This window comes from Pan paniscus, chromosome 1, assembly GCF_029289425.2.
Source record: "Pan paniscus chromosome 1, NHGRI_mPanPan1-v2.0_pri, whole genome shotgun sequence".
Taxonomy (NCBI): domain Eukaryota; kingdom Metazoa; phylum Chordata; class Mammalia; order Primates; family Hominidae; genus Pan; species Pan paniscus.
The window spans coordinates 220269072-220281211 of record NC_073249.2 but is presented as its reverse complement, the minus strand read 5'-3'; positions in this window follow the sequence as shown (position 1 = coordinate 220281211).

The window sequence follows — 12140 nt, the reverse complement described above, 5'->3', positions numbered from 1 at the left end:
CTGCAGCTTCTGCCTCCAGGGTTCAAGGGATTCTTCTGCCTCAGCCTCCTGAGTAACTGGGACTACAGGTGTGCACCACCTTGCCCAGCTAAGTTTTGTGTTTTTTTGTAGAAAGGGGTTTTGCCATGTTGCTCCGTCTGGTTATCCACTTGCTTGATCCAATTTATGGCCCACTTGGTGGTTTTGCAAGTTCTTGTATATTGCCATGGAATTCCCAGCAGTTATGCACAAAGTCTGAGGAAGCCTTTGTAATATTAAACAATTCATATTATTCTTGAATATGCACATATGTAATATGTAGAATAAGAACTGCAGCATTAATTCTTTACTAGAATCACCTAGGACTGAGACCCAGAATGACAATTTCAATTTTTATAAAAATATTTAAAACAATTTAAATTTCAAAAGATTAAAAATCTCAGTTCTTTAATAAAAATAAGTTTTAAATATTTGATATTTATCCACTATAATTTGTTTTTAATTCTAATACTTTTGAAACTTTTAGAAAAATGAAAAAACGAACATAAAAACAAATTTAAAATTTTACATACTCAAATTCACACATTATATTAAATACATACAAATGCTGTATATGTTAAGTACAATTATATTTTATTTCTTAATCCTTTAAGTCATTACTGTCCAAACACAAATTATGCGAAATTATCTATTGTAACAAATGAAATGAAAGCAAAAAAAAAATTTTATAGATAAAAATACAATAATTTATGAACTATGTGTGTCTTTTTTTTTTTTGAGACGAAGTCTCGCTGTGTCACCCAGGCTGGAGTGCAGTGGTGTGATCTCGGCTCACTGCAACCTCTGCCTCCTGGGTTCAAGCGATTCTCCCCACTCAGCCTCCCAAGTAGCTGGGACTACAGGTGTGTGCCACCACACCCGGCTAATTTTTGTATTTTTAGTAGAGACGGGGTTTCACCGCATTGGCCAGGATGGTCTCAAACTCCTGAACTCAGGTGATCTGCCTGCCTCGGCCTCCCAAAGTGCTGGGCTTACAGGCGTGAGTCACCATGCCCGGCCCTGTATGCCTTTATTTACCACTAATTTAAACATTTTCAGGTCATCAGAAAACATCTACACATTTGTAATGTTAGTTAAACTCAGTCATCTTTGCCAACTTTGTTACACAAAAATAATTTGTTATTTAGTTACTTTGAAGACTTCTCTGTGAAGTAGAATATTCTCCTTGTGCTTGATTTGCCACTTTTAAATATTCAGACATGGTGTGTGGGCCCCATTTCTATACTTGCTCCAGGCCCCAAAAGTGATAGAGACAGCGCTGAGAGACACACAGTTGGTAGTCAATAAACCTTTATCAAATGAACAAATAAATACATGGATTTGTTCACTCCAGTCCCGCGGTCTGCCTGTCTCTTCATGACCTAATGTTTTAATTTCACTCTCTTCCTGGGGAAATCATTCTGGCATGCAGACCCCAACCTGAGCTGTCATTGTCCTTTCTCAGGTCTCATGTAAAATGCTTTTCTGATCACGGCTGACACTGGCCGAGGGCTTACTACGCACAAGGCACTGTTCTATGTATTTACAGAAGTTCCCACAATTATACCTTAGGACAGCCTTTGTCTCTGTTTCACAGGTGAGGAAACAAGGGCACAGAGAAGCCAGGCAGCCTGCCTGGTGTCATCTGGCTAGTAAGGAGCCGAGAAAGGATTAGAAACTCGGCAGTCTGGCTGCAGAGCCCATGCTCTTAACCAGACTCTTAACCTGCCTGTGCCCAAGGCCCCGTTCGCTTGTGGGTCCTATGCTTGTGGAGCCTATGCTTGTGGAGCCCTTAGAATAGGATTCGTAACTCATAAAATATATTACAAAGGATTACAAAGGAAACCAACTGAATTGAAATGTCCCTGCCAAATATTTTAAAAGCCAATTTGTGATGCACTAATATATGGACTTAACATGTATCTGGCATAATTTCAAATTAATCATGAATCAAAATGGTATTCTGGGATATCTGCAAGAACTGTAATGTGATATGAAGATGACTTTCAGTACTGTTGGTCCCAAGCCATGAGTACTGTTCCTTCAGCTATGCTTTGTGAATTACTATATTCCAAATGGGAAGAAATGTTAGGTTTAGATTTCCATTAGAGGTTAGTGAAACTAAAGATGTAATTTAAATCTAAGTTCACAGACTCCCTGATTTTTATCTGTGCACCTTTGAGCATCTGTGGACCTCAGGGTCACAACCCCTGTATGAAGTCTCCTTGCTGTCGCTCATGCGCTTAAACAGTTTGAGCTCTGGGAACTTGCTCTTACTCCAAGAGCAAGCTTCACTTTGATTATTTCTCCAGATGCTGTCATTGTATCTTAAGGCAAAAACTCTATGTCATTTCTGTCCCTCACCATCCTCACCAAGATGGCACATGTTTATGGTGTATCACGTTCTGTGGTCCATTCCTCTGGTCCCTTCAACGCTGAATTTAAACAGATTGCGACTACCACTAAATAAATGTTTTCTAATAACAAGAGCTAATACTTATGGGTGGCTTCCTGCATTGCAGATGTTATGCTAAACACTTTAAATGTTTTATTTAGCCTCAGAAGACAGATTTTGTTTCCTTCTGAAGAGGCTAAATAAAATATTTAAAGTGTTGAGCATAGGCCGGGCGCGGTGGCTCATCCCTGTAATCCCAGCACTTTAGGAGGCCGAGGTGGGCGGATCACCTGAGGTCAGGCATTTGAGACCAGCCTGGCCAACATGGTGAAATCCCGTCTCTACTAAAAATACCAAAATTAGCTGGGCATGGTGGCGTGTGCCTGTAGTCCCAGCTGCTTGGGAGGCTGAGGTGGGAGAATCACTTGAACCTGGGAAGTGGAGGTTACAGTGAGCCGAGATCACACCACTGCACCCTAGCCTGGGCAACAGAGTGAGACTCTGTCTCACAGATGCACACAAAAAAAGTGTTGAGCATAACATCTGCAATGCAGGAACTGCATGAGGTAAGAATTATTGTTACTATTCTAATGTGAAGAAACAGAAGCCAAGGGAGTTCAATTCCTGAGACAAGGATTAAGGGCAGCATTTGAGGGTTTACTCCAGGCCAGTGTTCTAGCTTTACCTATATTCATTCATTTAATTCTCATAGTGACCCTGTGAAGTACACAGGTTCTGTGATCCCTGTTTTATAGATGGGGAACATGAGGCATGAGGGATAACTCATTTGTTCAAGATCACTTAGCTAGCATGGGACAGAGCTGGGCTTAAATCCAGACAGGCTGGACTCAGAGAGCGAGAACAGGCTCTCCCACCACACCATACTGCCACATTTAAGGAACGGAGACACCAGGGATGGAATTGGACGTTGTCTCATTCCAAAGCTACCTTAACATCTGGCCAAGAGGTATGACTAACACAGGAGCTAGCTGTAATGGCGCATTCCTGTGAATTAGTAAAAAGATGTGTTGACTCAGCAACCAAGGGTAAGACTGTCAATTCCGTGGTTTAAGAGCTGAGTTGGAAACCACATCAGAGCTCGTCTACATGAATGACTACCAAGAAACTGACGATCAATTTAAACTTTGAGAAATGTGATGAAGAGCAGAATTGACAGCCTCATAGTAGTCACTTTTTGGAGGAAGTTAGACTAGCTTAAAATAAGAGCACGTAATCAAAAACCATTAAGTAAACACGGGCTCTTTATTTTTAAATTCGGATGGCGAGAGATAGTTGCTACATGCCGTTAAAGGGAAAACTATTCTTTGGGGTGCAGGCGACAACTGTGATCAAAGCAGTATCACCCCAAAAGGCAACATTATCCTGAAGTAACATAACTTTGTACTGAAGGCCAGCTTCTGGCTGTGGGGTACTAGCTCCCTGTCCCTAGCATTCACCTTAACCCTTGGGAAGGAAAGTACTATTAAAATTAAGTAATATACAAATTCATCTCAACTACTGTCAATTAACATTCTAGTGTTCTTATTCAACAAATCAAAAGCAAGGCAACACCAGGAGATGGATTTTGTTTCCTTCTGAGCTTTTTAATGGTGATCAGCATTTTCTACCAAATAATTCCACTCACAAGTCGTTCTCCACAAAATCCGTCTCCTGTTTTTCTGTGTTTCCATTATAATGGAAGATTGTTGGATAAACCATTGGTTTTCATAAGATTTTTTTCTTCAGTTAAGTATCACCATACTAAATAAGTATCACCACACAAAATAACAGTTCCACTGTCCCTGTGTGTAAGTTATAACTACTCCACATATATGCCTATAGGGCCTGTTGCACTCAACCTCAAGCAATTTCCAAGTTTCATTATTATTATCATTAGATTACTCTCTGTCCCTTATCAATTCAGTAAATTTAACTCAACAAGCATTTATCGAATGTCTAATGCAAATCTGCACATTTTCTATCCCGTTTACTTCTCCTGTTTTGCATCCTACCACTCCCCTCTAGCCTGACTTGTTTTTAATTTTTAAATTTTTATTTATTTTTGAGATGGAGTCTTGCTCTGTCACCCAGGCTGGAGTGCAGTGGCACCATCTCGGCTCATTGCAACCTCCGCCTCCTGGGTTCAAGCGATTCTCCCACCTCAGCCTCCCGAGTAGCTGGGATTACAGGCACCTGCCATCATGCCCGGCTAATTTTTGTATTTTTAGTAGAGATGGGGTTTCACCTTGTTGGCCAGGCTGGTCTGGAACTCCTGACCTCAGGTGATCCGCACACCTCGGCCTCTCAAAGTGCTGGGATTACAGGTGGGAGCCACTGCACCCGGCCACTCCCTCATCTTATTTGGGTTTTCTCCTCAGAAAACAGCATTCTTTGACCAGTGTCTAAACGAGCACCCTCCCCCCACCATTATTCTCCATCTTCTCTCCCTCCTTTGTTTTCCTTCATAATACATACCACCACCTGGCATGCTATTTATTTGTGCTTTTGTTTACTGTCTGTCGTTTCCCCATGGAACATAAGCTCCATGAGAGGGGACACTGTTCACTGCTGCATCCCTGGCACCCCAGAGCACTCCTGAGAACACACAACAAGCGCTCCATAAATAATTGTGGAGTGAGTTTTATTGTCTTGTATGGCATATATAGATAAAGTGCCATCCCAACAGTTTTCCCAGCCTTGAGTGGAAGGAAGAGGTTACACAAATAACTAAGGCCACACAGCCGTACAGATTCTATAATAGGAGGGCAAAGTGCTACGGGAATAGAGAAAGTTTCCTGGAGGGATTGGCAGTGTAACTGGGTTTTCCAGGATGGGTAACACATTGAAAGGCTGATAAAGGCCGGGTGCGGTGGCTCACGCCTGTAATCCCAGCACTTTGGGAGGCTGAGGCAGGTGGATCATGAGGTCAGGAGTTCAAGACCAGCCTGGCCAACATGGTGAAACCCTGTCTCTACCAAAAATACAAAAATTAGCCGGGCGTGGTGGTGGGCGCCTGTAATCCCAGCTACTCAGGAGGCTGGGGCAAAGAATTGCTTGAACCCGGGAGGCAGTGGTTGCAGTGAGCCGAGATCGAGCCACTGCATTCCAGCATGGGCGACAAAGCAAGACTTCGTCTCAAGAAAAAAAAAAAAAAAAAAAAAGGAAAAAAAGGCTGATATGGAAGTAGAGGTATTCCCGGCAGAAGGAAATGCTTTTGCCAAAGCACGAAGGAAGTGAAGTTCCAGGAAGTTCCCAGAACAGATAAACTGAGTGAGGGAGTGTTAAGAGGTACAAATGTGGAAGATAAGAAACAAGGGATTTTTGAAGCACATTGTGGCAGGATTCAAACTTTTAATCCCCTACACAGCAGTCACTGCCAAATTCAGCAGATTCACAGAACTACAGACATACGAAAGGTCACCAGAATATAGTTCTCATCCTGGATGTAGCCACTGCTTACCAACCTCCAGAGTAGGTGGGCCTCAAGATAAGGAAGGGATCTCCCGGATACAGTAAAGGATAGGGGGCAGGGAGTCAGCCAGGAAAGTTTTGCTGGATTCAAGTGTCTACCGCTGAGTGGAATATGGATTTTGCCTTGCCCATTGACAGAAATACTGGTGTAACTCCTTGATCACTGTATGTCTCCAAAGCATTGGAATTTGAAAGCACTATGGAAACAGAATTAGAGAATTATAACAGGAAATAGTAAGGGACTCAACATTTCAACTCCTTTGAGCTTGTTTTATGTAAGATCTCACTAGGTCCTCACTAACCTCTGGGCAGGCATTGCTATTCACATTTGCAAGTAAGTTATCTTAAAGGCTTTTTGATAACCCCTGATTGAAACCCTAAGTAATGGGATCTTACTCTCACTTCAAGAAATAAGATGCTGGCTGGGGGCGGTGGCTCATGCCTGTGATCCGAAAACTTTGGGAGGCCAAGGCGGGAGGATCGCTTGAGCCCAGGGGTTCAATATAAGCCTCGGCAACATAGCAAGACCCCGTCTCTACTTCTCAGAAAGAAAACAAAAGAAATAAGATGCCATGGAAGGGATGGCAATAAGCGTTTTCCATAAACAACCCGAGAGAGAGAAACAGAAAACGCTGTCCAAGCTAGGCCTTGCTTCCACACTGGGCTTTGCAGATTTTCCAGTGAGCCACCAACGAGGTGGTTAAAACATCAGAGACTGCATCCGATTCCCCAAGACACCAAGGCTCTCGGGATGGGAACAGGCAAATCGTCGTCGTTCTTTGCTGAGCCTGCGGGCTGCGGTCACCAGAACGAATCTGGGCCCAGCAGGTGCCAAGGGCTCGACCTCCCGCCTTGCATCCGGCAGGCCGCACACACCCCTCGGAAGTCGGCGAGATCGCTGAGGCAAAGCGACTCCAGGGCGCAGAGACCCACACGCGACGCTCTAAAGGAAGTGACCTTTAGGGGCTGTTACTCTCAGACCAGGCCCAGCAGCACCCGGCACATTTACGTCGGATCTGACCCCTGCAAGCACCGGCGCGACCGCGCTAGCGGCTGGGAACACGCGACGGTCCCGCCCACTGCGACCTGACTCGGCCAATCCCGGGTGGCGCATGCTGCGGCCGCCGGAAGTGGACCTACGTCATGCAGGTCAGTCGGTAGGTTTCCGGCGCCCAGCGCCCCGTGGGAGTTGTGTCTGGTGGCCCACGCTGGGGGGGCTTTTCACACTGGTGGGCGCAGAGGCGAAGCCGTTCCCAGGGCCCCTCACAGACCTCGGTGTCAGAATTTCCTCCCTTGCACCAGCGCCGCCTCAAATGTCAGGGCTCGCCCACTCTTCTCCGGTCTCGCCGACATAACCTTTTGGGGGCTCCAGAGGGGAAATTTGCCGTTTCTGCCGGACCGCTCTAGAGCGTGCCTGAACCCGGCCTTTATGGGATGTTGACAGCTACGTTTATTCAGTGCCCCAGAGGCCTTCTTTATGCCCAGTAACTACAATTTAAATTCCTCCTCTGCTTCATTTTGTAGTCGTCTCGTGAATTTGACGTGAGAAATAAGATTAAAATAGGAATAAGAAATTAGTTGAAATCACATTGTAGAGTTCTGCAAATGTAAAATATTAATTTATAGCAATAAAGCAGGCTGTCAAATAACAGAGGATGAAAGCAGGATAATACTTGGTCAGAACCTGCTGTGTGCCAGGGGCTGTGACAGATGCTGGGGATTCAGCAACCACCAAGACAAGAAGGTTCTCCCGGCGTTCACAGGACTAGGGGAAGACACAATAAATAACTAAAGGCAAAATGCTAGAATGATGGGCTCTCTCTCAAGATGAAATATAGAACATGATTTATTTTTTTATTTTTATTTTATTTTAAGACGGAGTTTCGCTCTTGTTGCCCAGGCTGGAGTGCAATGGTGCGATCTAGGCTCACTGCTACCTCCGCTTCCCGGGTTCAAGCGATTCTCCTGCTTCAGCCTCCCGAAAGTAGCTGGGATTACAGGTGCCTGCCACCACGCCCGGCTAATTTTTTTGTATTTTTAGTAGAGACAGGGTTTCCCCATGTTGGCCAGGCTCGTCTGGAACTCCTAACCTCAGGTGATCCACCCGCCTCGGCTTCCCAAAGTGCTGGGATTACAGGTGTGAGCCACTGCACCCAGCCGAGAATGATTTATTTTAGAGTGTTTACTTAATGAGATTCCTAATGTAAGAGTGACCCATGGAAAAATAATAACTTGGCAGCAGTTTTTTTTTTTGCCGCTAAGATCAGGACAATTCTGAGGGGAGTTTTTTTTTGGAACGATGACCAGATGGCCATGGGTGGCTATTACTAACACTGTCAACGCCATTTCTCTGTTATTGCCTTGTGACCTCCACAGACAGAGCAATATTTCATCATTAAAAGTCGCAACTGCTACGAGAAGCTACGTTCCTTGAAAACAGAGTTTTTGGCCAGGAATAGTTGCTTATGCCTGTAGTTCCAGCTACTTGGGAGGCTGAGGCAGGAGGATCCCTTAAGCCCAGGAGGTGGAGGCCAACCTGGGCAACATAGCCAGACCCGGTCTCTAAAAATGAAATAAAACCGGCAGTTTCTTCCTTCGTACCTCCCGCAGTGCATAAAGAGTTGTCAAATGTTGAGTTAAAAAGGTAGTGGATAGGATGGGGCGGTTCTGCCTGGAAATTGGAGACTGAACTAGGAAGTGTCTTCATTGTCAGTACTACAGCAGTATTTTTTGGTAAATGGTTTAATTTTTTGGTTTTATCTTATGAATGTGTGATGAGAAATATGCATGAACTATAGAGTGTCTTGAGTGTAACTGACTTTTAATATTGACAGTATATGGTGGGTAGAGTGTGAAATTTAGCATCAGAAATCTGAATTTGACCAAGACTGCAGGACCTTATACAGTCATTTCACCCTTCTGGACCTCAACCTTCACATCTGTGGAAGGAAAATTGTAACACCTGCCAGGAAGTCAATATATAATGTCTAAAGATGATAAATGAGAAATAAAATATTAGCATACTGTTTCAAAATACTGATACACTACCAGAAGAAACAGTTGAAAGAATTGAAAATACTTGCTTCTGGGGAGCAGGGCTGAGGGGAAGGACTGAGTTAGAGGGCTGCTGCTGCATGGATTCACTACTGCTCTGTAGCAAAACCTGGCTGCTACAGTTCACCGTTGGGTTGTAGTAACTCTGTTTCAGGTTGTTAGTTGTGCAGGTTGGCTAGGGCCGCTCTGTTCCACATGTTCATTCTGAAACCCAGGTTGAGGGAACAGCAGCAACTTGCCTGGGGGAAAAGCTCTTCTGACAGCAATTCAAAAGTAGAAGAGCACAACCTAATAATCAGGGCAGACTTTTCAAGGCTTTGTTACAGGTGTCTGTTAACATTCCATGGACCAAAACAAGACCAAACCCAAAATCAAGGGACAGGAAGTAGACTCCACCCATGCAGGTGGAAGGGGAGTGACTATTTCTGAAAAATAATCCAATCTGCCGCAAGTAATACTTGACTTTTTAAAACTGTGCAGTGTATTCACTTGGTAAGAATTAATGCTGACTGTGGTCCATTTCAGGTCTTGATGGTGATGCGTGTGTCTCAGGAATGTTAACTCCAGTTCATTCTCTCTGGCTCTCACTGCTGAAACATCTGTCATCTTTAGGCTATCGTGGCTGTCTCATGCTATAGCAGACCAGGAGCAGGAGCATTGGTGACTCCTTTTAGGAGTTTACCACGGGGCCCGGGCTCGGTGGCTCATGCATGTAATCCCAGCACTTTGGGAGGCCGAGGCTGGTGGATCACTTGAGGTCAGGAGTTTGAGACCAGCCTGGCCAACATGGTAAAACCCTGTCTCTACTAAAAACACAAAAAATTTAGCTGGGCGTGGTGGCGCTTGCCTGTAACCCCAGCTACTCAGGAGTCTGAGGCAGGAGAATCACTTGAACCCCAGAGGCAGAGGTTGCAGTGAGCTGAGATCATGCCCCCACACTCCAGCCTGGGTGACAGAGAGACTCAAAAAAAAAAAAAGAGTTTACCATGCAGACTGGATCAAAAAAGCCTGTCTTCTTTTGGTTTTCCTTCCATCTAACTGTATCCCTCCTTGGTTCTAGAAGCACACATCTGACCACTTGTCTTTCCTCTCTCTCTGTCATTCCTGTTTTCCACACTCCTTCACAGCTGCTTCCTTTGCAAATAGCCAAAAGTGAAGTCATTCCAGAACTCCTAGAAGTTTCTTCTTAAATGTCATATGATTAAAGACATTTCAAACTTTTGCACAAGTTCAGTGTTCATCAATTATTCACATTTTTTTTTTTTTTTTTTAGAGACACAGTCTCGCTCAGTCATCCAGCCTGGAGTGCAGTGGCATGACATCACGACCCACTGCAGCCTTGACCTCCTGGGCTCAAGTGATTCCCCGGCTGCGCTGTCAGCCTCTCAAGTAGCTGGGACCATAGGCATGTCATTTTTTAAATTTTTTGTAGAGACAGGGTCTTGCCATGTTGTCCAGGCTGGTCCCCAACTCCTGGGCTCAAACAGTCCTCCCGCCTCGGCCTCCCAGAGTGTTGGGATGAGACACCGCGCTCAGCTCCAATTTTTAAAATTAAATAAAATAACACACTCACCATCATTGTAAGAATCACATGAAATATACCAAAGTGCTTTGTAAACTAACAAAAAATTTATTTATTGAAATAAATGTGGCCAGGTGCAGTGGCTCACAACTGTAATCCCAGCACTTTGGGAGGCTGAGGTGGGCAGATCACTTGAGGTCAGGAGTTTAAGACCAGTTTGGCCAACATGGTGAAACCCCGTCTCTAATAAAAACACAAAAATTAGTTGGGCATGATGGTGCACGCCTGTAGTCCCAGCTACTCGGGAGGCTGAGGTACGAGAATTGCTTGAACCTGGGAGACAGAGGTTGCAGTGAGCCGAGATGGTGCCACTACACTCCAGCCTGGATGACAGAGCAAGACTCTGTCTCAAAACAAAAACAAAACAAAGAAAATAAACGTGATTTTTTTTTTTTTTTGAGACAGAGTCTCGCTCTGTCACCCAGGCTGGAGTGTAGTGGTGCGATCTCAGCTCACTTCAGCCTCTGCCTCCCAGGTTCAAGCAATTCCCCTGCTTCAGCCTCCTGAGTAACTGGGACTACAGGTGCGAGCCACCACGCCCAGCTAATTTTTGTATTTTTAGTAGAGACCGGGTTTCACCATGTTGGCCAGGATGGTCTCGATCTCTTGACCTCGTGATCTGCCCACCTCGGCCTCCCAAAGTGCTGGGATTACAGGCATGCACCACCGCACCTGGCCAGAAACGCGATTTTAATATCTAAATTGAAACCTTAAAAACACTGATGTATTTAGGCCAGGAGCTGTGGCTCACACGTGTAATCCCAGCATTGTGGGAGGCCGAGGTGGGCAGATCACTTGAGGTCAGGAGTTTGAGACTAGCCTGACCAACATGGTGAAAGCTCATCTCTACTAAAAATACAAAAATTAGCCAGGCATGATGGCAGGTGCCTGCAATCCCAGCTACTCTAGAGGCTGAGGTGGGAGAATTGCTTGAACCTGGGAGGCGGAGGTTGCAATGAGCTGAGATGGCACCATTGCACTCCAGCCTGGGCAACAGAGCGAGACTCTGTCTCAAAAAGAAAAAAGAAAAGAAAAGAAATTACTAGAAGAAAACACTGGGGGGGGGGGGCCAGGCGCGGTGGCTCACACCTGTAATCCCAGCACTTTGGGAGGCTGAGGCAAGTGGATCACCTAAGGTTAGGAGTTCGAGACCAGCCTGGCCTACATGGTGAATCCCTGTCTGGACTAAAATACAAAAATTAGACAGGCATGATGGAGGGTGCCTGTAATCCCAGATACTCGGGAGGCTGAGACAGAGAATCGCTTGAACCCAGGAGACAGTGGTTGCAGTGAGCCAAGATTGTGCCACTGCACTCCAGCCTAGGCGGCTGAGCGAGACTCCATCTCAAAAAAAAAAAAAAAAAAGAAAAGAAAGAAAACACTGGGGAAATGTTCCAGGGTATTGATGTGGGCAAAGACCTCAAAGCACAGACAACGAAAGCAAAAACAGACAAATGGAATTACATCAAACTGAAAAGTATATGCACAGCAAAGGAAACAACAAAGCAAAGAGACAACACACAGAATGGGAGAAAATATTTGCAAACTATCCATTTGATGAGGGACTAATGACTAGAATATATTAGGAGCTCAATAGCAAGAAAACAATCAGATTTAAAA